The sequence below is a fragment of the Schistocerca serialis genome, chromosome 1 (assembly GCF_023864345.2).
Source record: "Schistocerca serialis cubense isolate TAMUIC-IGC-003099 chromosome 1, iqSchSeri2.2, whole genome shotgun sequence".
Taxonomy (NCBI): domain Eukaryota; kingdom Metazoa; phylum Arthropoda; class Insecta; order Orthoptera; family Acrididae; genus Schistocerca; species Schistocerca serialis.
Genome location: NC_064638.1, coordinates 524,156,402 through 524,183,200, shown reverse-complemented (window position 1 = coordinate 524,183,200; position 26,799 = coordinate 524,156,402). Strand labels below are relative to the sequence as shown.

Sequence of the window (26,799 nt, the reverse complement as noted above, 5' to 3'; positions counted from 1 at the left end):
AAAGGTGCCTGAAAATCCTGTCGTTGCACCACGCACTGTTCTACGACAATTCACCAAGCAGACGCTCACGCCTTGTTCTGCTGTTTCCTTTGCGGGCAATGAGTGCATCTGCCTTCGACACAGGAAACATTACACGTTTGGCAGCTGTGGGATTCGAACCCACGCCTCCGAAGAGAATGGTGCCTGAAACCAGCGCCTTAGACCGCTCGGCCACGCTACCTACACAACACGCGCGTCACAAGAGCTGCGTCCCACCCCACGAGAGCACACCGCAACGGCACAAAAATGAGACGTAAAAAGTGGCAACTTTTTTTCTTTTTTTTTTGTAGATTTTGCCTTGCGCTCTCCAAGTTATGCCTTCTTCGGCGAGCTTCTTTAGCTATAAAATAAAACGGTGCTGCTTGCAAACAGAAAGGATTAATCGTTGTACTGTCCATTCAGCTGAAATCCGAAAACTCCTCCGTATGGTTCCTTGACCGTCGACGTCCTCCGGTAGACGTTGTGTTCAAGATGAAGTGATGGAATCGGAGAAACTGGATGGCTTTGAGGAAAGTTTCTTGTGGCTGTTGACCGCTAACGAAGCATCGAAGGAAAACTAAAATCCTCTTGAAGTGAAAGGGCAGGCCTATAATGACAGCAAAGCAGTAGCTTTGCGCCTACACGCCGTAAAATAAAAAATGAAAGAATAATAGCGCATGAGGCGCTGTCCACCTAAATTCAATAAAAGAAAGAATTAAATTTGAAAAAAAAAGAATAAAAAACCAAATACTGTCTGAGTTAGTCCTCTCAGTAACAGGGAACGAACACCCTTCACACGTCCCATAATATTATGTTCAAAATGCTTCGTGGCGGCCATTAAAATAAGTAATGAAAAAAGTCACAAAAATTAAAATCATCGACACATGTCAAAGGAATGAGTAGACTCCCGAACTTTCCGAACTGTCCGGCGGATAACGAGAAGGAAAACACAATCCACTCCGACGTGTGAAAAAGAAAGTAAAAAAAACTCGTTTCTTGAAGACCAAACAATCTCCGTGGCAACGCGGTGCGCAACGCATCCGTGAATGTACGCTGATGACGGAGGAACCAAAAGTTGTAAAAAATGAATAAAAACATAAAGAAATCACTAAATGACAGCAAAACACAAACACACACGAACACAGGATAAAACTGTGTTAAACTTTTCGTCGTCGTTTCCACGTTGCAGTCCGGCACAAGGGTAAGCATCGTACTTGTTCAATGATTCACTGTTTCACTGGTCCGGTAGTATTCAATTTGCATTAACTATGCATCCGGACCCGGAGACAATGCAAAACACAGAAGTAAGGAAAAGTCGCAGCAGTGAAGTGTTGATTACAACAGTTTGTCGTGGGCAAATGCGAGTGCAATTTGCAGAAAATTAGCAAAGAGTTGGTGATAGTCTTTCCTGGTTTTGGTAAGGTCATGTTGCGTAGACAAATAAACCAAAAAGGCATAGTCGCCCGTAAGTCGCAATTGCAGGAGGGCGTACACAGTGTGAGACACGATCCATGCAGTGGCGGCACGCTTCGTATGCGGATAAGGGTTGAAGTCCGGGATCAATGCCGTGTCCGCAGAAAAAGCGGCAGCGCTGGTCCGGTTGATAAGTGCGAGCATCCTGGCGGCAATGTTCCAAGTCGACCGTGACCTCAGGCACACGAAACGATGTTCTAAGGTGTCGTCTTGGCGACAGTCTTCACACAAGCTCGATGGAGATAAGTGAATGCGGCGCAGCTTTTCGTTGGTGGGGAGAATTCTGTTAACCACTTGGTACCAAAAGCTGCTGACGTCCGCTGGCAGGAAGGGAGCATGAACGTGAGCCCACACCGTCCTCCACGCAGATCGCGGGTAGCGCGCCTCCATCTTATTACCGACTGGCCGTCCTCTGAGTCCCTGGTAGACACGTTTCACAGTCCGTGTGCGATGGTCGAGTACGTCGGCGGCGAGATAACTTTTTTGAATGAAGTATTCTCGAACATAACGCAGCTGAAACGGGATGGTAGTCGGGTCGAGAGGTGCTGCTTGAGATAGAGGCCGATGAATAGCGAACAGAACAGCTGTGGGGCTCGACGGATCCTGTTCAATGGTGACGCTCGTCCGATGAAGGAGCAACGCTGCGGCTTTCATAGCAAATGAACGAGCCCGAGCCCACCCTGTTCGCGCGGCAGAGTACATGTTTCGTAAGACACCTTGAAAATATGTCCCCGCCACAATAGCCAATAGACTGCCTGTGTTATGGCTCTGCCCAAATTCTTGGGTACCTGAAATAACTGTGCGAGGTACCAGGCTTTGCTGAGCAAGAAAACATTTATTAAAATCACCCGCTGTGTTAATGCGAGGGTGCGAGTAGCGGACAGGCTAGCCATAGCTCGTATGCCATTTAAGACAATACGCCAGTTGTAGGACGCAGTCTGTAACAGATTGGCTTGAAAGCGAACTCCCAAAATTTTGTGTTCCTGCTTTACTGTAAACCATGGGCGTTTGAAGCCACGTGTCGCTGCATAAATAGGAAGAAAAACCGTCTTACGGGTATTGATGCTCGCACCGGATGCACGTTCATACTGTGTAAGAACTGCGCGTATTGTAGCAAAGTCGGTAGCCGAGGACACCAAGAGGCCAAGGTCGTCAGCATAAGCGCGACAAACGTGCTTCTCATTCCCAATACGTATTCCCCTACAAACACTGTGCAACTTACGCAACAAAGGATCTAAGGAAATAGCGTAAAGCGCCATTGACAGAGGGCACCCTTGTTTGACTGAACAGCAGAGCGGAACAGGTTCCGATAAAAGTCCATTGATACTAATCCGTGAGGTGGAATTTTTGAAAAGGTTAAAAATCATAGTTATATACTTTACACCGAAACCAAACTTCTGGAGCACTCGCCGGAGATATAGGTGGCTAACTCTGTCAAAAGCCATTGCAAAATCGATGGATAAAATGCCAAAAGGAATCCTATTCGTCGAAGCATAGGCAATGGCATCTCGGTATGTCGACACAGCACCATAGAGAGTGCGTTGAGGCACTGCACAGTATTGAAAGGGACTAATCAGTTTTTTCATGACCAGCTTCAAGCGGGAGGAGACACATTTGGTGAAGAGTTTGTAATCACCATTAAGAAGGGTGATTGGTCTAAGATTGCACAGTTTCCTGGTGACCGGAACCTTTGGAACCAAGACCACAATACCTTCCAGGAAGGACGCAGGGACATCCACACCATTTAAAATTTCATTAAAAACGTCAGTCAGGGCAGAGCCAAACAAGTGCCAAAAATGCAGATAAAATTCCGGTGGCAACCCATCAGCGCCCGGTGATTTGTTCTGGGAACACAGTTTTAAGATATCACCCACTTCGTCCACGGTAAAGTTTTCTGTGAGGCGACGGCGATCCGCTACGGATAAGACGTATGGAACGTCGTGGAGAAGCTCGGAAATCGCGGCAGCATCAGTGTATTTCTCACTGAAAAGTTCGATGAAGTGACGGTGGGCCTCGGCAAGAATTGCCGCCTGGCTATTAAGCCGCGCACCGTCAGCTGATTCCAGCTCTGTGACGTAACGTCGCTTTGCGCGCCGGCGTTCGCGCAGCTGATGAAACACGGAAGGCGCTTCATCAGCCAGCGCCCCGGGGGCTCGGCTCCGTACGACAGATATGCGCAACGATTCCCTTTTCAAAGCCAGAAGACGGAGTTTTATACGCCGAATTGTTGCCATCCGAAGAGCGGGATTATTTGTGTGCAGGTGGATGGCATCAGTTAAACAGGTTTCATAAAATTGCAATGTAGAACGCTCCCAGTGAGCAACATTCTGACTAAACTCCAAGAGGGTCTTGCGTAATGCCTGCTTAACAAATTCTACCCACCAAGACAAAGTACAGGCATAGAGACCGCGATATTTCAGCACCCTCTGCCACATACGCACGATAACCAGCGCAAAATGTGGGTGTGAGAGATGTCGCACATTAAACTTCCATAATCGACTTGCGCGGGGTTTAGTCGCCAACAGAGAATGAAAGCGGCAGACATACGCACAATGATCGGAAAAAATCACGGGGTGAACAGAGGAGTCCGTAAGACAGTGCTGTTTTTCACGAGAAACATAAATCCTATCGAGCCGACTCCTTCCCGTGGGGTAAAAGAAAGTAAATCCCACGTCCCGCGGGTGTAAATGACACCACGAGTCAATTAAATTCATCTCAGTCACGAGCGTCTGTAATTCTAGGCACTTATACGGCCGTGGCTCCTGATCTCTATCTTCCAGCACGCAGTTAAAATCTCCGCCCATGACTATAGGCAGGTGGGGGCCCCGTAAAAGGTGACAAATGTCACTACTATAAAACACACGGCGACGTGGCTGCCCGTCGGCACCAGAAGGGGCGTACACGTTAATATACCGTACGTTGTTGATCGTGCAAGCTACACCACGACCGTTAGGAATTGTAGCGACATTACTATAGTCATGACCAACACGAATTAAAATGGCAGTACCACAATTGCACTCGATATCAAAGTTCAAGAGTACTTGATAGCCCGGAATGGAGTGAAGTAGATCTAACACAACCTCCTGCAAAAACACTACGTCAGCAGCAATGTAATTTAAAAAACCCACAAAACTTGCAAACTTCACAGGCGACTCCAATTTATTAAGATTAATAGTAGCCACAACTGATGGAGGGCGTGCTACCATAGACAACAAGGAAAAACAAATTAAAACAAATTAGACGGCAGGAGGGGACCCACCCTCCTCCTCCATATCGTCGGCCCAGTCACAACGTTCAGACGGTGCAGCTAAAGTAGGCGGTCCGTGTGTGGGAGGTACAGACGCGGAATCCTGCGAAAGGGGACGCGTGCGACGCTGGGGGGTGTCTTCCGCCTTACGCTTAACCGAAAGTTGTGCCGGGTTCGGTGCCTGAGACGTCGGAGTGTCCATTGCAAGATTTACATCAGAGTGGTGCAACATTTCCTTTAACTGCTGTACAACCTGTTCCCGCCTGTCTGCCGACACACTTGTCGTAGGCGCTGGCTGACTGCTCGCCACAGGACGCTGTGGACGACGCCCCGTCGCAACCGACGGCCGTGATTCGACTACGGGGCGGGGCAAGGGCTTGTGCGCCGGCTTTTGCACAGATTTTTGTTTTTGTTTTGACTTCGGACGGGGAACCTGCTTCCATTCCGGAGACGGGCTGCGTTCTCCGCGAGAAAAAGACCGTGTGTCTAAAATCCGCGAGCTACTGGCACTGCGGAAGCGGTCAGTATTGCCACGCCTGTCCGTAACACTTTCACGCCTGGGCTTAGGTTCCTGTGAGGCAGGAGCTCCGTCCGGAACACCTTGAGGTACGGAATTAGATGGTGACGAATCCACCACAGCAACAGGGGGGGTAACCACCTGAACGGGTTCTGATCCGGTCCGCTCCGGAACTTCAGGCACACCCGGAGGCGGAATCGGTACAGTAGTGGCGGGAACTGACTGAGAAAGTACGGACAAGGTTGGAACAGAATCAGAACCGGCTGCAGTGGCATCGACATCCATCGCGACCGCAGCAACTAACGGCGTTTCCGTTTCCGCGGAACGTGCCGGTGAACGGGGAACACCTAACAACACGGCCGCGTACGACGCGTCGTCATCCTGCCCACGGGGCGGTAGCTGCACAGGGCGCCTACGCCTAGGACAATTTTGCCGAAAATGGTCTGTGGCATTGCAATGGGAACACGTTTGCGGCTGACCACTATACGAAATAAAAGCCCGGTGGCCGGCCATAACCAAAAACGAGGGAACGTGCTTCCTCACAATCATCTTTACACTACGGATACCGTTCTCAACCTGATATATATAAGCGGACGACCACTTTTCTTTCGTAATCGACAAAACTGTGCCATAAGGCATAAGGCTACGAGCTATTGTCTCATTCCTAGTATCAAATGGCAGATTGAATACCCGAACATTTCGAATACCAAATCCAGCATTCGACAGAGTAACATTACTAATGGTCCCATCACAGTGTTTGAATTTTCGTACACCACCGTTTTCACTTACGAGGCCATCGCACAATTCCGGACATTTCAATTCAACAAACAAAGAGTTCAAGAACGCGTCTAATTGCAATCCTAGCACTTCACTTTCAGGAATTTGCAAGTCATTTTTCATCCACGAATGAATTTCGAAAGCAGACGGACGGGTTACGTTTCTATCAAATTCGCACTGGATATTATTTTCTCGGTCTTCTGAATCCATGTGAACTTACAGTTCAGCTGACTACAGCAGCGAAGAAACAGTCACCGCGAAGAACCGTCGCCGACTGCGAAGCACACGTAAACACCGCCCGACACGCCGGAGCGAGCGCGCGATGTGTTCGGGCCCACGACTCCGAAGAAACTGGTGCCTAAAACCAGTGCCTTAGACCGCTCGGCCACGTTACCGTTGGGGCAGCAGCGGCAAAACGTTTCCTTTGTACTACAAAGATCACTTCGAAATGGAAGTATCTTGGCAATCGCCGTGCCATGTATTTCCACTGCTCTCCCACTGGAAGCGTCTCTTTAGGCCATCCACAGGAAGAAAAAGCCGTGCCCGCCGTATGGTAGCGACGCCACTTGTCTGTAGCTGTCGCAGTTAAGGAGACAGCGTCAAGAGACGTTTTCGTACCGTGACCAGGTTTCGAACCTGGGCCTTCCGTAACCACTAAAGTATCGTAGCTGTAACTGTCAGGCGGAGCTAGAATGCTCCATGTATCAAACATATGTGAGCTCAAGGAGGTTACACTTGAAGAAAAAGCGCCAGGTTAACGCGATCACAGCAAAACCGCCGGCAGCTACGGGATTCGAAACCGCGCCTACAGAGATACTGGTGCCTTAAACCAGCGCCTTAAAGCGCTCGGCCACGCTACATGCGCTGCTTGGTGCGCCAGTGTTCCTAGCATTTGTACAAACAGTGCACGCCACAGCTTCCTGTTCTGCTGGGACTGGCTGCTCATCCATCGCACTTCAAACAACTGCCCTTTTCGACTACAGAGAGCAGCGGACGTCTGCGCTCTGGGAGGCGACATTACGTGTTGGGGATGAAGTGGTAGTGCAAACTGCGGCCTGCGGAACACGAGTGAAAAAATCAACAGAGTACTGTCATTTCGAGTACTCGTCATTGCAACGGCAGCAAGGCAAAACTTTCAAAATTGCCGTGACCAGGATTCGAACCTGGGTTATTGCGGCCACAACGCAATGTCCTAACCACTAGACGATCACGGCCATGGCCACGGAGGCGCCCGCGAAGGCAGCTGGCTCGAATGCAAGTGGCGATACCCAGCAAAGCCTAGGCCAAGGTGTACGCCACAGCAGTGTCAGACACGGTCTCCATCACATGTATACGAGCAAATGAACGTGCCTGCGCTGTCAGGACACTAACTACAGTGGTTGGCTGCATTCACCTCCGTGGCAATGTCTTGCAGTCCTCCAAGCCTCTTGACTACAGGTACCGGTATGTGGCTCGATAACAAGTGGGTAGACGCCGCATCTCTCTCGCCGTCAGGTGTTGCCGCGAGTCATACTTAACGTAGCTTTCTGCACGCGTCAGCGTAGCGTCAGTCGAGCAAAGTCGAGACAAGTCGCATAAGAGGAGCAATAAAAACGCGCAATTCCGGTACCGGGAATCGAACCCGGGCCTCCTGGGTGAGAGCCAGGTATCCTAGCCACTAGACCACACCGGATAACGACGGCAGTGCTCTTTCCAGCGAACGCAGCAGCCACCGACGGTTAACTGACGACAACTGTAAAAAATCCACTCTCTCGCGTTATAGAACGGCGTGCTCCGGACGCATTTCGTGGAGACGAACGCCAGCAATGATGAGAGCAAAAGGTGCCTGAAAATCCTGTCGTTGCACCACGCACTGTTCTACGACAATTCACCAAGCAGACGCTCACGCCTTGTTCTGCTGTTTCCTTTGCGGGCAATGAGTGCATCTGCCTTCGACACAGGAAACATTACACGTTTGGCAGCTGTGGGATTCGAACCCACGCCTCCGAAGAGAATGGTGCCTGAAACCAGCGCCTTAGACCGCTCGGCCACGCTACCTACACAACACGCGCGTCACAAGAGCTGCGTCCCACCCCACGAGAGCACACCGCAACGGCACAAAAATGAGACGTAAAAAGTGGCAACTTTTTTTCTTTTTTTTTTGTAGATTTTGCCTTGAGCTCTCCAAGTTATGCCTTCTTCGGCGAGCTTCTTTAGCTATAAAATAAAACGGTGCTGCTTGCAAACAGAAAGGATTAATCGTTGTACTGTCCATTCAGCTGAAATCCGAAAACTCCTCCGTATGGTTCCTTGACCGTCGACGTCCTCCGGTAGACGTTGTGTTCAAGATGAAGTGATGGAATCGGAGAAACTGGATGGCTTTGAGGAAAGTTTCTTGTGGCTGTTGACCGCTAACGAAGCATCGAAGGAAAACTAAAATCCTCTTGAAGTGAAAGGGCAGGCCTATAATGACAGCAAAGCAGTAGCTTTGCGCCTACACGCCGTAAAATAAAAAATGAAAGAATAATAGCGCATGAGGCGCTGTCCACCTAAATTCAATAAAAGAAAGAATAAAATTTGAAAAAAAAAGAATAAAAAACCAAATACTGTCTGAGTTAGTCCTCTCAGTAACAGGGAACGAACACCCTTCACACGTCCCATAATATTATGTTCAAAATGCTTCGTGGCGGCCATTAAAATAAGTAATGAAAAAAGTCACAAAAATTAAAATCATCGACACATGTCAAAGGAATGAGTAGACTCCCGAACTTTCCGAACTGTCCGGCGGATAACGAGAAGGAAAACACAATCCACTCCGACGTGTGAAAAAGAAAGTAAAAAAAACTCGTTTCTTGAAGACCAAACAATCTCCGTGGCAACGCGGTGCGCAACGCATCCGTGAATGTACGCTGATGACGGAGGAACCAAAAGTTGTAAAAAATGAATAAAAACATAAAGAAATCACTAAATGACAGCAAAACACAAACACACACGAACACAGGATAAAACTGTGTTAAACTTTTCGTCGTCGTTTCCACGTTGCAGTCCGGCACAAGGGTAAGCATCGTACTTGTTCAATGATTCACTGTTTCACTGGTCCGGTAGTATTCAATTTGCATTAACTATGTATCCGGACCCGGAGACAATGCAAAACACAGAAGTAAGGAAAAGTCGCAGCAGTGAAGTGTTGATTACAACAGTTTGTCGTGGGCAAATGCGAGTGCAATTTGCAGAAAATTAGCAAAGAGTTGGTGATAGTCTTTCCTGGTTTTGGTAAGGTCATGTTGCGTAGACAAATAAACCAAAAAGGCATAGTCGCCCGTAAGTCGCAATTGCAGGAGGGCGTACACAGTGTGAGACACGATCCATGCAGTGGCGGCACGCTTCGTATGCGGATAAGGGTTGAAGTCCGGGATCAATGCCGTGTCCGCAGAAAAAGCGGCAGCGCTGGTCCGGTTGATAAGTGCGAGCATCCTGGCGGCAATGTTCCAAGTCGACCGTGACCTCAGGCACACGAAACGATGTTCTAAGGTGTCGTCTTGGCGACAGTCTTCACACAAGCTCGATGGAGATAAGTGAATGCGGCGCAGCTTTTCGTTGGTGGGGAGAATTCTGTTAACCACTTGGTACCAAAAGCTGCTGACGTCCGCTGGCAGGAAGGGAGCATGAACGTGAGCCCACACCGTCCTCCACGCAGATCGCGGGTAGCGCGCCTCCATCTTATTACCGACTGGCCGTCCTCTGAGTCCCTGGTAGACACGTTTCACAGTCCGTGTGCGATGGTCGAGTACGTCGGCGGCGAGATAACTTTTTTGAATGAAGTATTCTCGAACATAACGCAGCTGAAACGGGATGGTAGTCGGGTCGAGAGGTGCTGCTTGAGATAGAGGCCGATGAATAGCGAACAGAACAGCTGTGGGGCTCGACGGATCCTGTTCAATGGTGACGCTCGTCCGATGAAGGAGCAACGCTGCGGCTTTCATAGCAAATGAATGAGCCCGAGCCCACCCTGTTCGCGCGGCAGAGTACATGTTTCGTAAGACACCTTGAAAATATGTCCCCGCCACAATAGCCAATAGACTGCCTGTGTTATGGCTCTGCCCAAATTCTTGGGTACCTGAAATAACTGTGCGAGGTACCAGGCTTTGCTGAGCAAGAAAACATTTATTAAAATCACCCGCTGTGTTAATGCGAGGGTGCGAGTAGCGGACAGGCTAGCCATAGCTCGTATGCCATTTAAGACAATACGCCAGTTGTAGGACGCAGTCTGTAACAGATTGGCTTGAAAGCGAACTCCCAAAATTTTGTGTTCCTGCTTTACTGTAAACCATGGGCGTTTGAAGCCACGTGTCGCTGCATAAATAGGAAGAAAAACCGTCTTACGGGTATTGATGCTCGCACCGGATGCACGTTCATACTGTGTAAGAACTGCGCGTATTGTAGCAAAGTCGGTAGCCGAGGACACCAAGAGGCCAAGGTCGTCAGCATAAGCGCGACAAACGTGCTTCTCATTCCCAATACGTATTCCCCTACAAACACTGTGCAACTTACGCAACAAAGGATCTAAGGAAATAGCGTAAAGCGCCATTGACAGAGGGCACCCTTGTTTGACTGAACAGCAGAGCGGAACAGGTTCCGATAAAAGTCCATTGATACTAATCCGTGAGGTGGAATTTTTGAAAAGGTTAAAAATCATAGTTATATACTTTACACCGAAACCAAACTTCTGGAGCACTCGCCGGAGATATAGGTGGCTAACTCTGTCAAAAGCCATTGCAAAATCGATGGATAAAATGCCAAAAGGAATCCTATTCGTCGAAGCATAGGCAATGGCATCTCGGTATGTCGACACAGCACCATAGAGAGTGCGTTGAGGCACTGCACAGTATTGAAAGGGACTAATCAGTTTTTTCATGACCAGCTTCAAGCGGGAGGAGACACATTTGGTGAAGAGTTTGTAATCACCATTAAGAAGGGTGATTGGTCTAAGATTGCACAGTTTCCTGGTGACCGGAACCTTTGGAACCAAGACCACAATACCTTCCAGGAAGGACGCAGGGACATCCACACCATTTAAAATTTCATTAAAAACGTCAGTCAGGGCAGAGCCAAACAAGTGCCAAAAATGCAGATAAAATTCCGGTGGCAACCCATCAGCGCCCGGTGATTTGTTCTGGGAACACAGTTTTAAGATATCACCCACTTCGTCCACGGTAAAGTTTTCTGTGAGGCGACGGCGATCCGCTACGGATAAGACGTATGGAACGTCGTGGAGAAGCTCGGAAATCGCGGCAGCATCAGTGTATTTCTCACTGAAAAGTTCGATGAAGTGACGGTGGGCCTCGGCAAGAATTGCCGCCTGGCTATTAAGCCGCGCACCGTCAGCTGATTCCAGCTCTGTGACGTAACGTCGCTTTGCGCGCCGGCGTTCGCGCAGCTGATGAAACACGGAAGGCGCTTCATCAGCCAGCGCCCCGGGGGCTCGGCTCCGTACGACAGATATGCGCAACGATTCCCTTTTCAAAGCCAGAAGACGGAGTTTTATACGCCGAATTGTTGCCATCCGAAGAGCGGGATTATTTGTGTGCAGGTGGATGGCATCAGTTAAACAGGTTTCATAAAATTGCAATGTAGAACGCTCCCAGTGAGCAACATTCTGACTAAACTCCAAGAGGGTCTTGCGTAATGCCGGCTTAACAAATTCTACCCACCAAGACAAAGTACAGGCATAGAGACCGCGATATTTCAGCACCCTCTGCCACATACGCACGATAACCGGCGCAAAATGTGGGTGTGAGAGATGTCGCACATTAAACTTCCATAATCGACTTGCGCGGGGTTTAGTCGCCAACAGAGAATGAAAGCGGCAGACATACGCACAATGATCGGAAAAAATCACGGGGTGAACAGAGGAGTCCGTAAGACAGTGCTGTTTTTCACGAGAAACATAAATCCTATCGAGCCGACTCCTTCCCGTGGGGTAAAAGAAAGTAAATCCCACGTCCCGCGGGTGTAAATGACACCACGAGTCAATTAAATTCATCTCAGTCACGAGCGTCTGTAATTCTAGGCACTTATACGGCCGTGGCTCCTGATCTCTATCTTCCAGCACGCAGTTAAAATCTCCGCCCATGACTATAGGCAGGTGGGGGCCCCGTAAAAGGTGACAAATGTCACTACTATAAAACACACGGCGACGTGGCTGCCCGTCGGCACCAGAAGGGGCGTACACGTTAATATACCGTACGTTGTTGATCGTGCAAGCTACACCACGACCGTTAGGAATTGTAGCGACATTACTATAGTCATGACCAACACGAATTAAAATGGCAGTACCACAATTGCACTCGATATCAAAGTTCAAGAGTACTTGATAGCCCGGAATGGAGTGAAGTAGATCTAACACAACCTCCTGCAAAAACACTACGTCAGCAGCAATGTAATTTAAAAAACCCACAAAACTTGCAAACTTCACAGGCGACTCCAATTTATTAAGATTAATAGTAGCCACAACTGATGGAGGGCGTGCTACCATAGACAACAAGGAAAAACAAATTAAAACAAATTAGACGGCAGGAGGGGACCCACCCTCCTCCTCCATATCGTCGGCCCAGTCACAACGTTCAGACGGTGCAGCTAAAGTAGGCGGTCCGTGTGTGGGAGGTACAGACGCGGAATCCTGCGAAAGGGGACGTGTGCGATGCTGGGGGGTGTCTTCCGCCTTACGCTTAACCGAAAGTTGTGCCGGGTTCGGTGCCTGAGACGTCGGAGTGTCCATTGCAAGATTTACATCAGAGTGGTGCAACATTTCCTTTAACTGCTGTACAACCTGTTCCCGCCTGTCTGCCGACACACTTGTCGTAGGCGCTGGCTGACTGCTCGCCACAGGACGCTGTGGACGACGCCCCGTCGCAACCGACGGCCGTGATTCGACTACGGGGCGGGGCAAGGGCTTGTGCGCCGGCTTTTGCACAGATTTTTGTGTTTGTTTTGACTTCGGACGGGGAACCTGCTTCCATTCCGGAGACGGGCTGCGTTCTCCGCGAGAAAAAGACCGTGTGTCTAAAATCCGCGAGCTACTGGCACTGCGGAAGCGGTCAGTATTGCCACGCCTGTCCGTAACACTTTCACGCCTGGGCTTAGGTTCCTGTGAGGCAGGAGCTCCGTCCGGAACACCTTGAGGTACGGAATTAGATGGTGACGAATCCACCACAGCAACAGGGGGGGTAACCACCTGAACGGGTTCTGATCCGGTCCGCTCCGGAACTTCAGGCACACCCGGAGGCGGAATCGGTACAGTAGTGGCGGGAACTGACTGAGAAAGTACGGACAAGGTTGGAACAGAATCAGAACCGGCTGCAGTGGCATCGACATCCATCGCGACCGCAGCAACTAACGGCGTTTCCGCGGAACGTGCCGGTGAACGGGGAACACCTAACAACACGGCCGCGTACGACGCGTCGTCATCCTGCCCACGGGGCGGTAGCTGCACAGGGCGCCTACGCCTAGGACAATTTTGCCGAAAATGGTCTGTGGCATTGCAATGGGAACACGTTTGCGGCTGACCACTATACGAAATAAAAGCCCGGTGGCCGGCCATAACCAAAAACGAGGGAACGTGCTTCCTCACAATCATCTTTACACTACGGATACCGTTCTCAACCTGATATATATAAGCGGACGACCACTTTTCTTTCGTAATCGACAAAACTGAGCCATAAGGCATAAGGCTACGAGCTATTGTCTCATTCCTAGTATCAAATGGCAGATTGAATACCCGAACATTTCGAATACCAAATCCAGCATTCGACAGAGTAACATTACTAATGGTCCCATCACAGTGTTTGAATTTTCGTACACCACCGTTTTCACTTACGAGGCCATCGCACAATTCCGGACATTTCAATTCAACAAACAAAGAGTTCAAGAACGCGTCTAATTGCAATCCTAGCACTTCACTTTCAGGAATTTGCAAGTCATTTTTCATCCACGAATGAATTTCGAAAGCAGACGGACGGGTTACGTTTCTATCAAATTCGCACTGGATATTATTTTCTCGGTCTTCTGAATCCATGTGAACTTACAGTTCAGCTGACTACAGCAGCGAAGAAACAGTCACCGCGAAGAACCGTCGCCGACTGCGAAGCACACGTAAACACCGCCCGACACGCCGGAGCGAGCGCGCGATGTGTTCGGGCCCACGACTCCGAAGAAACTGGTGCCTAAAACCAGCGCCTTAGACCGCTCGGCCACGTTACCGTTGGGGCAGCAGCGGCAAAACGTTTCCTTTGTACTACAAAGATCACTTCGAAATGGAAGTATCTTGGCAATCGCCGTGCCATGTATTTCCACTGCTCTCCCACTGGAAGCGTCTCTTTAGGCCATCCACAGGAAGAAAAAGCCGTGCCCGCCGTATGGTAGCGACGCTACTTGTCTGTAGCTGTCGCAGTTAAGGAGACAGCGTCAAGAGACGTTTTCGTACCGTGACCAGGTTTCGAACCTGGGCCTTCCGTAACCACTAAAGTATCGTAGCTGTAACTGTCAGGCGGAGCTAGAATGCTCCATGTATCAAACATATGTGAGCTCAAGGAGGTTACACTTGAAGAAAAAGCGCCAGGTTAACGCGATCACAGCAAAACCGCCGGCAGCTACGGGATTCGAAACCGCGCCTACAGAGATACTGGTGCCTTAAACCAGCGCCTTAAAGCGCTCGGCCACGCTACATGCGCTGCTTGGTGCGCCAGTGTTCCTAGCATTTGTACAAACAGTGCACGCCACAGCTTCCTGTTCTGCTGGGACTGGCTGCTCATCCATCGCACTTCAAACAACTGCCCTTTTCGACTACAGAGAGCAGCGGACGTCTGCGCTCTGGGAGGCGACATTACGTGTTGGGGATGAAGTGGTAGTGCAAACTGCGGCCTGCGGAACACGAGTGAAAAAATCAACAGAGTACTGTCATTTCGAGTACTCGTCATTGCAACGGCAGCAAGGCAAAACTTTCAAAATTGCCGTGACCAGGATTCGAACCTGGGTTATTGCGGCCACAACGCAATGTCCTAACCACTAGACGATCACGGCCATGGCCACGGAGGCGCCCGCGAAGGCAGCTGGCTCGAATGCAAGTGGCGATACCCAGCAAAGCCTAGGCCAAGGTGTACGCCACAGCAGTGTCAGACACGGTCTCCATCACATGTATACGAGCAAATGAACGTGCCTGCGCTGTCAGGACACTAACTACAGTGGTTGGCTGCATTCACCTCCGTGGCAATGTCTTGCAGTCCTCCAAGCCTCTTGACTACAGGTACCGGTATGTGGCTCGATAACAAGTGGGTAGACGCCGCATCTCTCTCGCCGTCAGGTGTTGCCGCGAGTCATACTTAACGTAGCTTTCTGCACGCGTCAGCGTAGCGTCAGTCGAGCAAAGTCGAGACAAGTCGCATAAGAGGAGCAATAAAAACGCGCAATTCCGGTACCGGGAATCGAACCCGGGCCTCCTGGGTGAGAGCCAGGTATCCTAGTCACTAGACCACACCGGATAACGACGGCAGTGCTCTTTCCAGCGAACGCAGCAGCCACCGACGGTTAACTGACGACAACTGTAAAAAATCCACTCTCTCGCGTTATAGAACGGCGTGCTCCGGACGCATTTCGTGGAGACGAACGCCAGCAATGATGAGAGCAAAAGGTGCCTGAAAATCCTGTCGTTGCACCACGCACTGTTCTACGACAATTCACCAAGCAGACGCTCACGCCTTGTTCTGCTGTTTCCTTTGCGGGCAATGAGTGCATCTGCCTTCGACACAGGAAACATTACACGTTTGGCAGCTGTGGGATTCGAACCCACGCCTCCGAAGAGAATGGTGCCTGAAACCAGCGCCTTAGACCGCTCGGCCACGCTACCTACACAACACGCGCGTCACAAGAGCTGCGTCCCACCCCACGAGAGCACACCGCAACGGCACAAAAATGAGACGTAAAAAGTGGCAACTTTTTTTCTTTTTTTTTTGTAGATTTTGCCTTGCGCTCTCCAAGTTATGCCTTCTTCGGCGAGCTTCTTTAGCTATAAAATAAAACGGTGCTGCTTGCAAACAGAAAGGATTAATCGTTGTACTGTCCATTCAGCTGAAATCCGAAAACTCCTCCGTATGGTTCCTTGACCGTCGACGTCCTCCGGTAGACGTTGTGTTCAAGATGAAGTGATGGAATCGGAGAAACTGGATGGCTTTGAGGAAAGTTTCTTGTGGCTGTTGACCGCTAACGAAGCATCGAAGGAAAACTAAAATCCTCTTGAAGTGAAAGGGCAGGCCTATAATGACAGCAAAGCAGTAGCTTTGCGCCTACACGCCGTAAAATAAAAAATGAAAGAATAATAGCGCATGAGGCGCTGTCCACCTAAATTCAATAAAAGAAAGAATAAAATTTGAAAAAAAAAAGAATAAAAAACCAAATACTGTCTGAGTTAGTCCTCTCAGTAACAGGGAACGAACACCCTTCACACGTCCCATAATATTATGTTCAAAATGCTTCGTGGCGGCCATTAAAATAAGTAATGAAAAAAGTCACAAAAATTAAAATCATCGACACATGTCAAAGGAATGAGTAGACTCCCGAACTTTCCGAACTGTCCGGCGGATAACGAGTAGGAAAACACAATCCACTCCGACGTGTGAAAAAGAAAGTAAAAAAAACTCGTTTCTTGAAGACCAAACAATCTCCGTGGCAACGCGGTGCACAACGCATCCGTGAATGTACGCTGATGACGGAGGAACCAAAAGTTGTAAAAAATGAATAAAAACATAAAGAAATCACTAAATGACAGCAAAACACAAACACACACGAACACAGGATAAAACTGTGTTAAACTTTTCGTCGTCGTTTCCACGTTGCAGTCCGGCACAAGGGTAAGCATCGTACTTGTTCAATGATTCACTGTTTCACTGGTCCGGTAGTATTCAATTTGCATTAACTATGTATCCGGACCCGGAGACAATGCAAAACACAGAAGTAAGGAAAAGTCGCAGCAGTGAAGTGTTGATTACAACAGTTTGTCGTGGGCAAATGCGAGTGCAATTTGCAGAAAATTAGCAAAGAGTTGGTGATAGTCTTTCCTGGTTTTGGTAAGGTCATGTTGCGTAGACAAATAAACCAAAAAGGCATAGTCGCCCGTAAGTCGCAATTGCAGGAGGGCGTACACAGTGTGAGACACGATCCATGCAGTGGCGGCACGCTTCGTATGCGGATAAGGGTTGAAGTCCGGGATCAATGCCGTGTCCGCAGAAAAAGCGGCAGCGCTGGTCCGGTTGATAAGTGCGAGCATCCTGGCGGCAATGTTCCAAGTCGACCGTGACCTCAGGCACACGAAACGATGTTCTAAGGTGTCGTCTTGGCGACAGTCTTCACACAAGCTCGATGGAGATAAGTGAATGCGGCGCAGCTTTTCGTTGGTGGGGAGAATTCTGTTAACCACTTGGTACCAAAAGCTGCTGACGTCCGCTGGCAGGAAGGGAGCATGAACGTGAGCCCACACCGTCCTCCACGCAGATCGCGGGTAGCGCGCCTCCATCTTATTACCGACTGGCCGTCCTCTGAGTCCCTGGTAGACACGTTTCACAGTCCGTGTGCGATGGTCGAGTACGTCGGCGGCGAGATAACTTTTTTGAATGAAGTATTCTCGAACATAACGCAGCTGAAACGGGATGGTAGTCGGGTCGAGAGGTGCTGCTTGAGATAGAGGCCGATGAATAGCGAACAGAACAGCTGTGGGGCTCGACGGATCCTGTTCAATGGTGACGCTCGTCCGATGAAGGAGCAACGCTGCGGCTTTCATAGCAAATGAATGAGCCCGAGCCCACCCTGTTCGCGCGGCAGAGTACATGTTTCGTAAGACACCTTGAAAATATGTCCCCGCCACAATAGCCAATAGACTGCCTGTGTTATGGCTCTGCCCAAATTCTTGGGTACCTGAAATAACTGTGCGAGGTACCAGGCTTTGCTGAGCAAGAAAACATTTATTAAAATCACCCGCTGTGTTAATGCGAGGGTGCGAGTAGCGGACAGGCTAGCCATAGCTCGTATGCCATTTAAGACAATACGCCAGTTGTAGGACGCAGTCTGTAACAGATTGGCTTGAAAGCGAACTCCCAAAATTTTGTGTTCCTGCTTTACTGTAAACCATGGGCGTTTGAAGCCACGTGTCGCTGCATAAATAGGAAGAAAAACCGTCTTACGGGTATTGATGCTCGCACCGGATGCACGTTCATACTGTGTAAGAACTGCGCGTATTGTAGCAAAGTCGGTAGCCGAGGACACCAAGAGGCCAAGGTCGTCAGCATAAGCGCGACAAACGTGCTTCTCATTCCCAATACGTATTCCCCTACAAACACTGTGCAACTTACGCAACAAAGGATCTAAGGAAATAGCGTAAAGCGCCATTGACAGAGGGCACCCTTGTTTGACTGAACAGCAGAGCGGAACAGGTTCCGATAAAAGTCCATTGATACTAATCCGTGAGGTGGAATTTTTGAAAAGGTTAAAAATCATAGTTATATACTTTACACCGAAACCAAACTTCTGGAGCACTCGCCGGAGATATAGGTGGCTAACTCTGTCAAAAGCCATTGCAAAATCGATGGATAAAATGCCAAAAGGAATCCTATTCGTCGAAGCATAGGCAATGGCATCTCGGTATGTCGACACAGCACCATAGAGAGTGCGTTGAGGCACTGCACAGTATTGAAAGGGACTAATCAGTTTTTTCATGACCAGCTTCAAGCGGGAGGAGACACATTTGGTGAAGAGTTTGTAATCACCATTAAGAAGGGTGATTGGTCTAAGATTGCACAGTTTCCTGGTGACCAGAACCTTTGGAACCAAGACCACAATACCTTCCAGGAAGGACGCAGGGACATCCACACCATTTAAAATTTCATTAAAAACGTCAGTCAGGGCAGAGCCAAACAAGTGCCAAAAATGCAGATAAAATTCCGGTGGCAACCCATCAGCGCCCGGTGATTTGTTCTGGGAACACAGTTTTAAGATATCACCCACTTCGTCCACGGTAAAGTTTTCTGTGAGGCGACGGCGATCCGCTACGGATAAGACGTATGGAACGTCGTGGAGAAGCTCGGAAATCGCGGCAGCATCAGTGTATTTCTCACTGAAAAGTTCGATGAAGTGACGGTGGGCCTCGGCAAGAATTGCCGCCTGGCTATTAAGCCGCGCACCGTCAGCTGATTCCAGCTCTGTGACGTAATGTCGCTTTGCGCGCCGGCGTTCGCGCAGCTGATGAAACACGGAAGGCGCTTCATCAGCCAGCGCCCCGGGGGCTCGGCTCCGTACGACAGATATGCGCAACGATTCCCTTTTCAAAGCCAGAAGACGGAGTTTTATACGCCGAATTGTTGCCATCCGAAGAGCGGGATTATTTGTGTGCAGGTGGATGGCATCAGTTAAACAGGTTTCATAAAATTGCAATGTAGAACGCTCCCAGTGAGCAACATTCTGACTAAACTCCAAGAGGGTCTTGCGTAATGCCGGCTTAACAAATTCTACCCACCAAGACAAAGTACAGGCATAGAGACCGCGATATTTCAGCACCCTCTGCCACATACGCACGATAACCGGCGCAAAATGTGGGTGTGAGAGATGTCGCACATTAAACTTCCATAATCGACTTGCGCGGGGTTTAGTCGCCAACAGAGAATGAAAGCGGCAGACATACGCACAATGATCGGAAAAAATCACGGGGTGAACAGAGGAGTCCGTAAGACAGTGCTGTTTTTCACGAGAAACATAAATCCTATCGAGCCGACTCCTTCCCGTGGGGTAAAAGAAAGTAAATCCCACGTCCCGCGGGTGTAAATGACACCACGAGTCAATTAAATTCATCTCAGTCACGAGCGTCTGTAATTCTAGGCACTTATACGGCCGTGGCTCCTGATCTCTATCTTCCAGCACGCAGTTAAAATCTCCGCCCATGACTATAGGCAGGTGGGGGCCCCGTAAAAGGTGACAAATGTCACTACTATAAAACACACGGCGACGTGGCTGCCCGTCGGCACCAGAAGGGGCGTACACGTTAATATACCGTACGTTGTTGATCGTGCAAGCTCCACCACGACCGTTAGGAATTGTAGCGACATTACTATAGTCATGACCAACACGAATTAAAATGGCAGTACCACAATTGCACTCGATATCAAAGTTCAAGAGTACTTGATAGCCCGGAATGGAGTGAAGTAGATCTAACACAACCTCCTGCAAAAACACTACGTCAGCAGCAATGTAATTTAAAAAACCCACAAAACTTGCAAACTTCACAGGCGACTCCAATTTATTAAGATTAATAGTAGCCACAACTGATGGAGGGCGTGCTACCATAGACAACAAGGAAAAACAAATTAAAACAAATTAGACGGCAGGAGGGGACCCACCCTCCTCCTCCATATCGTCGGCCCAGTCACAACGTTCAGACGGTGCAGCTAAAGTAGGCGGTCCGTGTGTGGGAGGTACAGACGCGGAATCCTGCGAAAGGGGACGCGTGCGACGCTGGGGGGGTGTCTTCCGCCTTACGCTTAACCGAAAGTTGTGCCGGGTTCGGTGCCTGAGACGTCGGAGTGTCCATTGCAAGATTTACATCAGAGTGGTGCAACATTTCCTTTAACTGCTGTACAACCTGTTCCCGCCTGTCTGCCGACACACTTGTCGTAGGCGCTGGCTGACTGCTCGCCACAGGACGCTGTGGACGACGCCCCGTCGCAACCGACGGCCGTGATTCGACTACGGGGCGGGGCAAGGGCTTGTGCGCCGGCTTTTGCACAGATTTTTGTTTTTGTTTTGACTTCGGACGGGGAACCTGCTTCCATTCCGGAGACGGGCTGCGTTCTCCGCGAGAAAAAGACCGTGTGTCTAAAATCCGCGAGCTACTGGCACTGCGGAAGCGGTCAGTATTGCCACGCCTGTCCGTAACACTTTCACGCCTGGGCTTAGGTTCCTGTGAGGCAGGAGCTCCGTCCGGAACACCTTGAGGTACGGAATTAGATGGTGACGAATCCACCACAGCAACAGGGGGGGGTAACCACCTGAACGGGTTCTGATCCGGTCCGCTCCGGAACTTCAGGCACACCCGGAGGCGGAATCGGTACAGTAGTGGCGGGAACTGACTGAGAAAGTACGGACAAGGTTGGAACAGAATCAGAACCGGCTGCAGTGGCATCGACATCCATCGCGACCGCAGCAACTAACGGCGTTTCCGCGGAACGTGCCGGTGAACGGGGAACACCTAACAACACGGCCGCGTACGACGCGTCGTCATCCTGCCCACGGGGCGGTAGCTGCACAGGGCGCCTACGCCTAGGACAATTTTGCCGAAAATGGTCTGTGGCATTGCAATGGGAACACGTTTGCGGCTGACCACTATACGAAATAAAAGCCCGGTGGCCGGCCATAACCAAAAACGAGGGAACGTGCTTCCTCACAATCATCTTTACACTACGGATACCGTTCTCAACCTGATATATATAAGCGGACGACCACTTTTCTTTCGTAATCGACAAAACTGTGCCATAAGGCATAAGGCTACGAGCTATTGTCTCATTCCTAGTATCAAATGGCAGATTGAATACCCGAACATTTCGAATACCAAATCCAGCATTCGACAGTGTAACATTACTAATAGTCCCATCACAGTGTTTGAATTTTCGTACACCACCGTTTTCACTTACGAGGCCATCGCACAATTCCGGACATTTCAATTCAACAAACAAAGAGTTCAAGAACGCATCTAATTGCAATCCTAGCACTTCACTTTCAGGAATTTGCAAGTCATTTTTCATCCACGAATGAATTTCGAAAGCAGACGGACGGGTTACGTTTCTATCAAATTCGCACTGGATATTATTTTCTCGGTCTTCTGAATCCATGTGAACTTACAGTTCAGCTGACTACAGCAGCGAAGAAACAGTCACCGCGAAGAACCGTCGCCGACTGCGAAGCACACGTAAACACCGCCCGACACGCCGGAGCGAGCGCGCGATGTGTTCGGGCCCACGACTCCGAAGAAACTGGTGCCTAAAACCAGCGCCTTAGACCGCTCGGCCACGTTACCGTTGGGGCAGCAGCGGCAAAACGTTTCCTTTGTACTACAAAGATCACTTCGAAATGGAAGTATCTTGGCAATCGCCGTGCCATGTATTTCCACTGCTCTCCCACTGGAAGCGTCTCTTTAGGCCATCCACAGGAAGAAAAAGCCGTGCCCGCCGTATGGTAGCGACGCCACTTGTCTGTAGCTGTCGCAGTTAAGGAGACAGCGTCAAGAGACGTTTTCGTACCGTGACCAGGTTTCGAACCTGGGCCTTCCGTAACCACTAAAGTATCGTAGCTGTAACTGTCAGGCGGAGCTAGAATGCTCCATGTATCAAACATATGTGAGCTCAAGGAGGTTACACTTGAAGAAAAAGCGCCAGGTTAACGCGATCACAGCAAAACCGCCGGCAGCTACGGGATTCGAAACCGCGCCTACAGAGATACTGGTGCCTTAAACCAGCGCCTTAAAGCGCTCGGCCACGCTACATGCGCTGCTTGGTGCGCCAGTGTTCCTAGCATTTGTACAAACAGTGCACGCCACAGCTTCCTGTTCTGCTGGGACTGGCTGCTCATCCTTCGCACTTCAAACAACTGCCCTTTTCGACTACAGAGAGCAGCGGACGTCTGCGCTCTGGGAGGCGACATTACGTGTTGGGGATGAAGTGGTAGTGCAAACTGCGGCCTGCGGAACACGAGTGAAAAAATCAACAGAGTACTGTCATTTCGAGTACTCGTCATTGCAACGGCAGCAAGGCAAAACTTTCAAAATTGCCGTGACCAGGATTCGAACCTGGGTTATTGCGGCCACAACGCAATGTCCTAACCACTAGACGATCACGGCCATGGCCACGGAGGCGCCCGCGAAGGCAGCTGGCTCGAATGCAAGTGGCGACACCCAGCAAAGCCTAGGCCAAGGTGTACGCCACAGCAGTGTCAGACACGGTCTCCATCACATGTATACGAGCAAATGAACGTGCCTGCGCTGTCAGGACACTAACTACAGTGGTTGGCTGCATTCACCTCCGTGGCAATGTCTTGCAGTCCTCCAAGCCTCTTGACTGCAGGTACCGGTATGTGGCTCGATAACAAGTGGATAGACGCCGCATCTCTCTCACCGTCAGGTGTTGCCGCGAGTCATACTTAACGTAGCTTTCTGCACGCGTCAGCGTAGCGTCAGTCGAGCAAAGTCGAGACAAGTCGCATAAGAGGAGCAATAAAAACGCGCAATTCCGGTACCGGGAATCGAACCCGGGCCTCCTGGGTGAGAGCCAGGTATCCTAGCCACTAGACCACACCGGATAACGACGGCAGTGCTCTTTCCAGCGAACGCAGCAGCCACCCACGGTTAACTGACGACAACTGTAAAAAATCCACTCTCTCGCGTTATAGAACGGCGTGCTCCGGACGCATTTCGTGGAGACGAACGCCAGCAATGATGAGAGCAAAAGGTGCCTGAAAATCCTGTCGTTGCACCACGCACTGTTCTACGACAATTCACCAAGCAGACGCTCACGCCTTGTTCTGCTGTTTCCTTTGCGGGCAATGAGTGCATCTGCCTTCGACACAGGAAACATTACACGTTTGGCAGCTGTGGGATTCGAACCCACGCCTCCGAAGAGAATGGTGCCTGAAACCAGCGCCTTAGACCGCTCGGCCACGCTACCTACACAACACGCGCGTCACAAGAGCTGCGTCCCACCCCACGAGAACACACCGCAACGGCACAAAAATGAGACGTAAAAAGTGGCAACTTTTTTTCTTTTTTTTTTGTAGATTTTGCCTTGCGCTCTCCAAGTTATGCCTTCTTCGGCGAGCTTCTTTAGCTATAAAATAAAACGGTGCTGCTTGCAAACAGAAAGGATTAATCGTTGTACTGTCCATTCAGCTGAAATCCGAAAACTCCTCCGTATGGTTCCTTGACCGTCGACGTCCTCCGGTAGACGTTGTGTTCAAGATGAAGTGATGGAATCGGAGAAACTGGATGGCTTTGAGGAAAGTTTCTTGTGGCTGTTGACCGCTAACGAAGCATCGAAGGGAAACTAAAATCCTCTTGAAGTGAAAGGGCAGGCCTATAATGACAGCAAAGCAGTAGCTTTGCGCCTACACGCCGTAAATTAAAAAATGAAAGAATAATAGCGCATGATGCGCTGTCCACCTAAATTCAATAAAAGAAAGAATAAAATTTGAAAAAAAAGAATAAAAAACCAAATACTGTCTGAGTTAGTCCTCTCAGTAACAGGGAACGAACACCCTTCACACGTCCCATAATATTATGTTCAAAATGCTTCGTGGCGGCCATTAAAATAAGTAATGAAAAAAGTCACAAAAATTAAAATCATCGACACATGTCAAAGGAATGAGTAGACTCCCGAACTTTCCGAACTGTCCGGCGGATAACGAGAAGGAAAACACAATCCACTCCGACGTGTGAAAAAGAAAGTAAAAAAAAACTCGTTTCTTGAAGACCAAACAATCTCCGTGGCAACGCGGTGCGCAACGCATCCGTGAATGTACGCTGATGACGGAGGAACCAAAAGTTGTAAAAAATTAATAAAAACATAAAGAAATCACTAAATGACAGCAAAACACAAACACACACGAACACAGGATAAAACTGTGTTAAACTTTTCGTCGTCGTTTCCACGTTGCAGTCCGGCACAAGGGTAAGCATCGTACTTGTTCAATGATTCACTGTTTCACTGGTCCGGTAGTATTCAATTTGCATTAACTATGTATCCGGACCCGGAGACAATGCAAAACACAGAAGTAAGGAAAAGTCGCAGCAGTGAAGTGAAGTTGAGCTCACATATGTTTGATACATGGAGCATTCTAGCTCCGCCTGACAGTTACAGCTACGATACTTTAGTGGTTACGGAAGGCCCAGGTTCGAAACCTGGTCACGGTACGAAAACGTCTCTTGACGCTGTCTCCTTAACTGCGACAGCTACAGACAAGTGGCGTCGCTACCATACGGCGGGCACGGCTTTTTCTTGCTGTGGATGGCCTAAAGAGACGCTTCCAGTGGGAGAGCAGTGGAAATACATGGCACGGCGATTGCCAAGATACTTCCATTTCGAAGTGATCTTTGTAGTACAAAGGAAACGTTTTGCCGCTGCTGCCCCAACGGTAACGTGGCCGAGCGGTCTAAGGCGCTGGTTTTAGGCACCAGTCTCTTCGGAGTCGTGGGCCCGAACACATCGCGCGTTCGCTCCGGCGTGTCGGGCGGTGTTTACGTGTGCTTCGCAGTCGGCGACGGTTCTTCGCGGTGACTGTTTCTTCGCTGCTGTAGTCAGCTGAACTGTAAGTTCACATGGATTCAGAAGACCGAGAAAATAATATCCAGTGCGAATTTGATAGAAACGTAACCCGACCGTCTGCTTTCGAAATTCATTCGTGGATGAAAAATGACTTGCAAATTCCTGAAAGTGAAGTGCTAGGATTGCAATTAGACGCGTTCTTGAACTCTTTGTTTGTTGAATTGAAATGTCCGGAATTGTGCGATGGCCTCGTAAGTGAAAACGGTGGTGTACGAAAATTCAAACACTCTGATGGGACCATTAGTAATGTTACTCTGTCGAATGCTGGATTTGGTATTCGAAATGTTCAGGTATTCAATCTGCCGTTTGATACTAGGAATGAGACAATAGCTCGTAGCCTTATGCCTTATGGCACAGTTTTGTCGATTACGAAAGAAAAGTGGTCGTCCGCTTATATATATCAGGTTGAGAACGGTATCCGTAGTGTAAAGATGATTGTGAGGAAGCACGTTCCCTCGTTTTTGGTTATGGCCGGCCACCGGGCTTTTATTTCGTATAGTGGTCAGCCGCAAACGTGTTCCCATTGCAATGCCACAGACCATTTTCGGCAAAATTGTCCTATGCGTAGGCGCCCTGTGCAGCTACCGCCCCGTGGGCAGGATGACGACGCGTCGTACGCGGCCGTGTTGTTAGGTGTTCCCCGTTCACCGGCACGTTCCGCGGAAACGGAAACGCCGTTAGTTGCTGCGGTCGCGATGGATGTCGATGCCACTGCAGCCGGTTCTGATTCTGTTCCAACCTTGTCCGTACTTTCTCAGTCAGTTCCCGCCACTACTGTACCGATTCCGCCTCCGGGTGTGCCTGAAGTTCCGGAGCGGACCGGATCAGAACCCGTTCAGGTGGTTACCCCCCCCTGTTGCTGTGGTGGATTCGTCACCATCTAATTCCGTACCTCAAGGTGTTCCGGACGGAGCTCCTGCCTCACAGGAACCTAAGCCCAGGCGTGAAAGTGTTACGGACAGGCGTGGCAATACTGACCGCTTCCGCAGTGCCAGTAGCTCGCGGATTTTAGACACACGGTCTTTTTCTCGCGGAGAACGCAGCCCGTCTCCGGAATGGAAGCAGGTTCCCCGTCCGAAGTCAAAACAAAAACAAAAATCTGTGCAAAAGCCGGCGCACAAGCCCTTGCCCCGCCCCGTAGTCGAATCTCGGCCGTCGGTTGCGATGGGGCGTCGTCCACAGCGTCCTGTGGCGAGCAGTCAGCCAGCGCCTACGACAAGTGTGTCGGCAGACAGGCGGGAACAGGTTGTACAGTAGTTAAAGGAAATGTTGCACCACTCTGATGTAAATCTTGCAATGGACACTCCGACGTCTCAGGCACCGAACCCGGCACAACTTTCGGTTAAGCGTAAGGCGGAAGACACCCCCCAGCGTCGCACGCGTCCCCT

General features: G+C 49.7%; 10 non-coding genes across 10 annotated transcripts; all 10 read right to left on the bottom strand.

Annotated features, from left to right (window-relative positions):
• Positions 1–138: 138 nt before the first annotated feature.
• Positions 139–220, bottom strand: Trnal-cag (transfer RNA leucine (anticodon CAG)). The gene has a single exon. It is a non-coding gene; the product is annotated as a tRNA-Leu (tRNA).
• A 6,954-nt stretch (positions 221–7,174) lies between these two features.
• On the bottom strand, positions 7,175–7,246 carry Trnah-gug (transfer RNA histidin (anticodon GUG)). Its single transcript has one exon. It is a non-coding gene; the product is annotated as a tRNA-His (tRNA).
• A 386-nt stretch (positions 7,247–7,632) lies between these two features.
• Positions 7,633–7,704, bottom strand: Trnae-cuc (transfer RNA glutamic acid (anticodon CUC)). Its single transcript has one exon. It is a non-coding gene; the product is annotated as a tRNA-Glu (tRNA).
• A 283-nt stretch (positions 7,705–7,987) lies between these two features.
• Positions 7,988–8,069, bottom strand: Trnal-cag (transfer RNA leucine (anticodon CAG)). The gene has a single exon. It is a non-coding gene; the product is annotated as a tRNA-Leu (tRNA).
• A 6,948-nt stretch (positions 8,070–15,017) lies between these two features.
• On the bottom strand, positions 15,018–15,089 carry Trnah-gug (transfer RNA histidin (anticodon GUG)). Its single transcript has one exon. It is a non-coding gene; the product is annotated as a tRNA-His (tRNA).
• A 386-nt stretch (positions 15,090–15,475) lies between these two features.
• On the bottom strand, positions 15,476–15,547 carry Trnae-cuc (transfer RNA glutamic acid (anticodon CUC)). Its single transcript has one exon. It is a non-coding gene; the product is annotated as a tRNA-Glu (tRNA).
• A 283-nt stretch (positions 15,548–15,830) lies between these two features.
• Positions 15,831–15,912, bottom strand: Trnal-cag (transfer RNA leucine (anticodon CAG)). The gene has a single exon. It is a non-coding gene; the product is annotated as a tRNA-Leu (tRNA).
• A 6,951-nt stretch (positions 15,913–22,863) lies between these two features.
• Trnah-gug (transfer RNA histidin (anticodon GUG)) lies at positions 22,864–22,935 on the bottom strand. Its single transcript has one exon. It is a non-coding gene; the product is annotated as a tRNA-His (tRNA).
• Positions 22,936–23,321: 386 nt separating this feature from the next.
• Positions 23,322–23,393, bottom strand: Trnae-cuc (transfer RNA glutamic acid (anticodon CUC)). Its single transcript has one exon. It is a non-coding gene; the product is annotated as a tRNA-Glu (tRNA).
• Positions 23,394–23,676: 283 nt separating this feature from the next.
• Trnal-cag (transfer RNA leucine (anticodon CAG)) lies at positions 23,677–23,758 on the bottom strand. Its single transcript has one exon. It is a non-coding gene; the product is annotated as a tRNA-Leu (tRNA).
• Between the last annotated feature and the right edge of the window lie 3,041 nt (positions 23,759–26,799).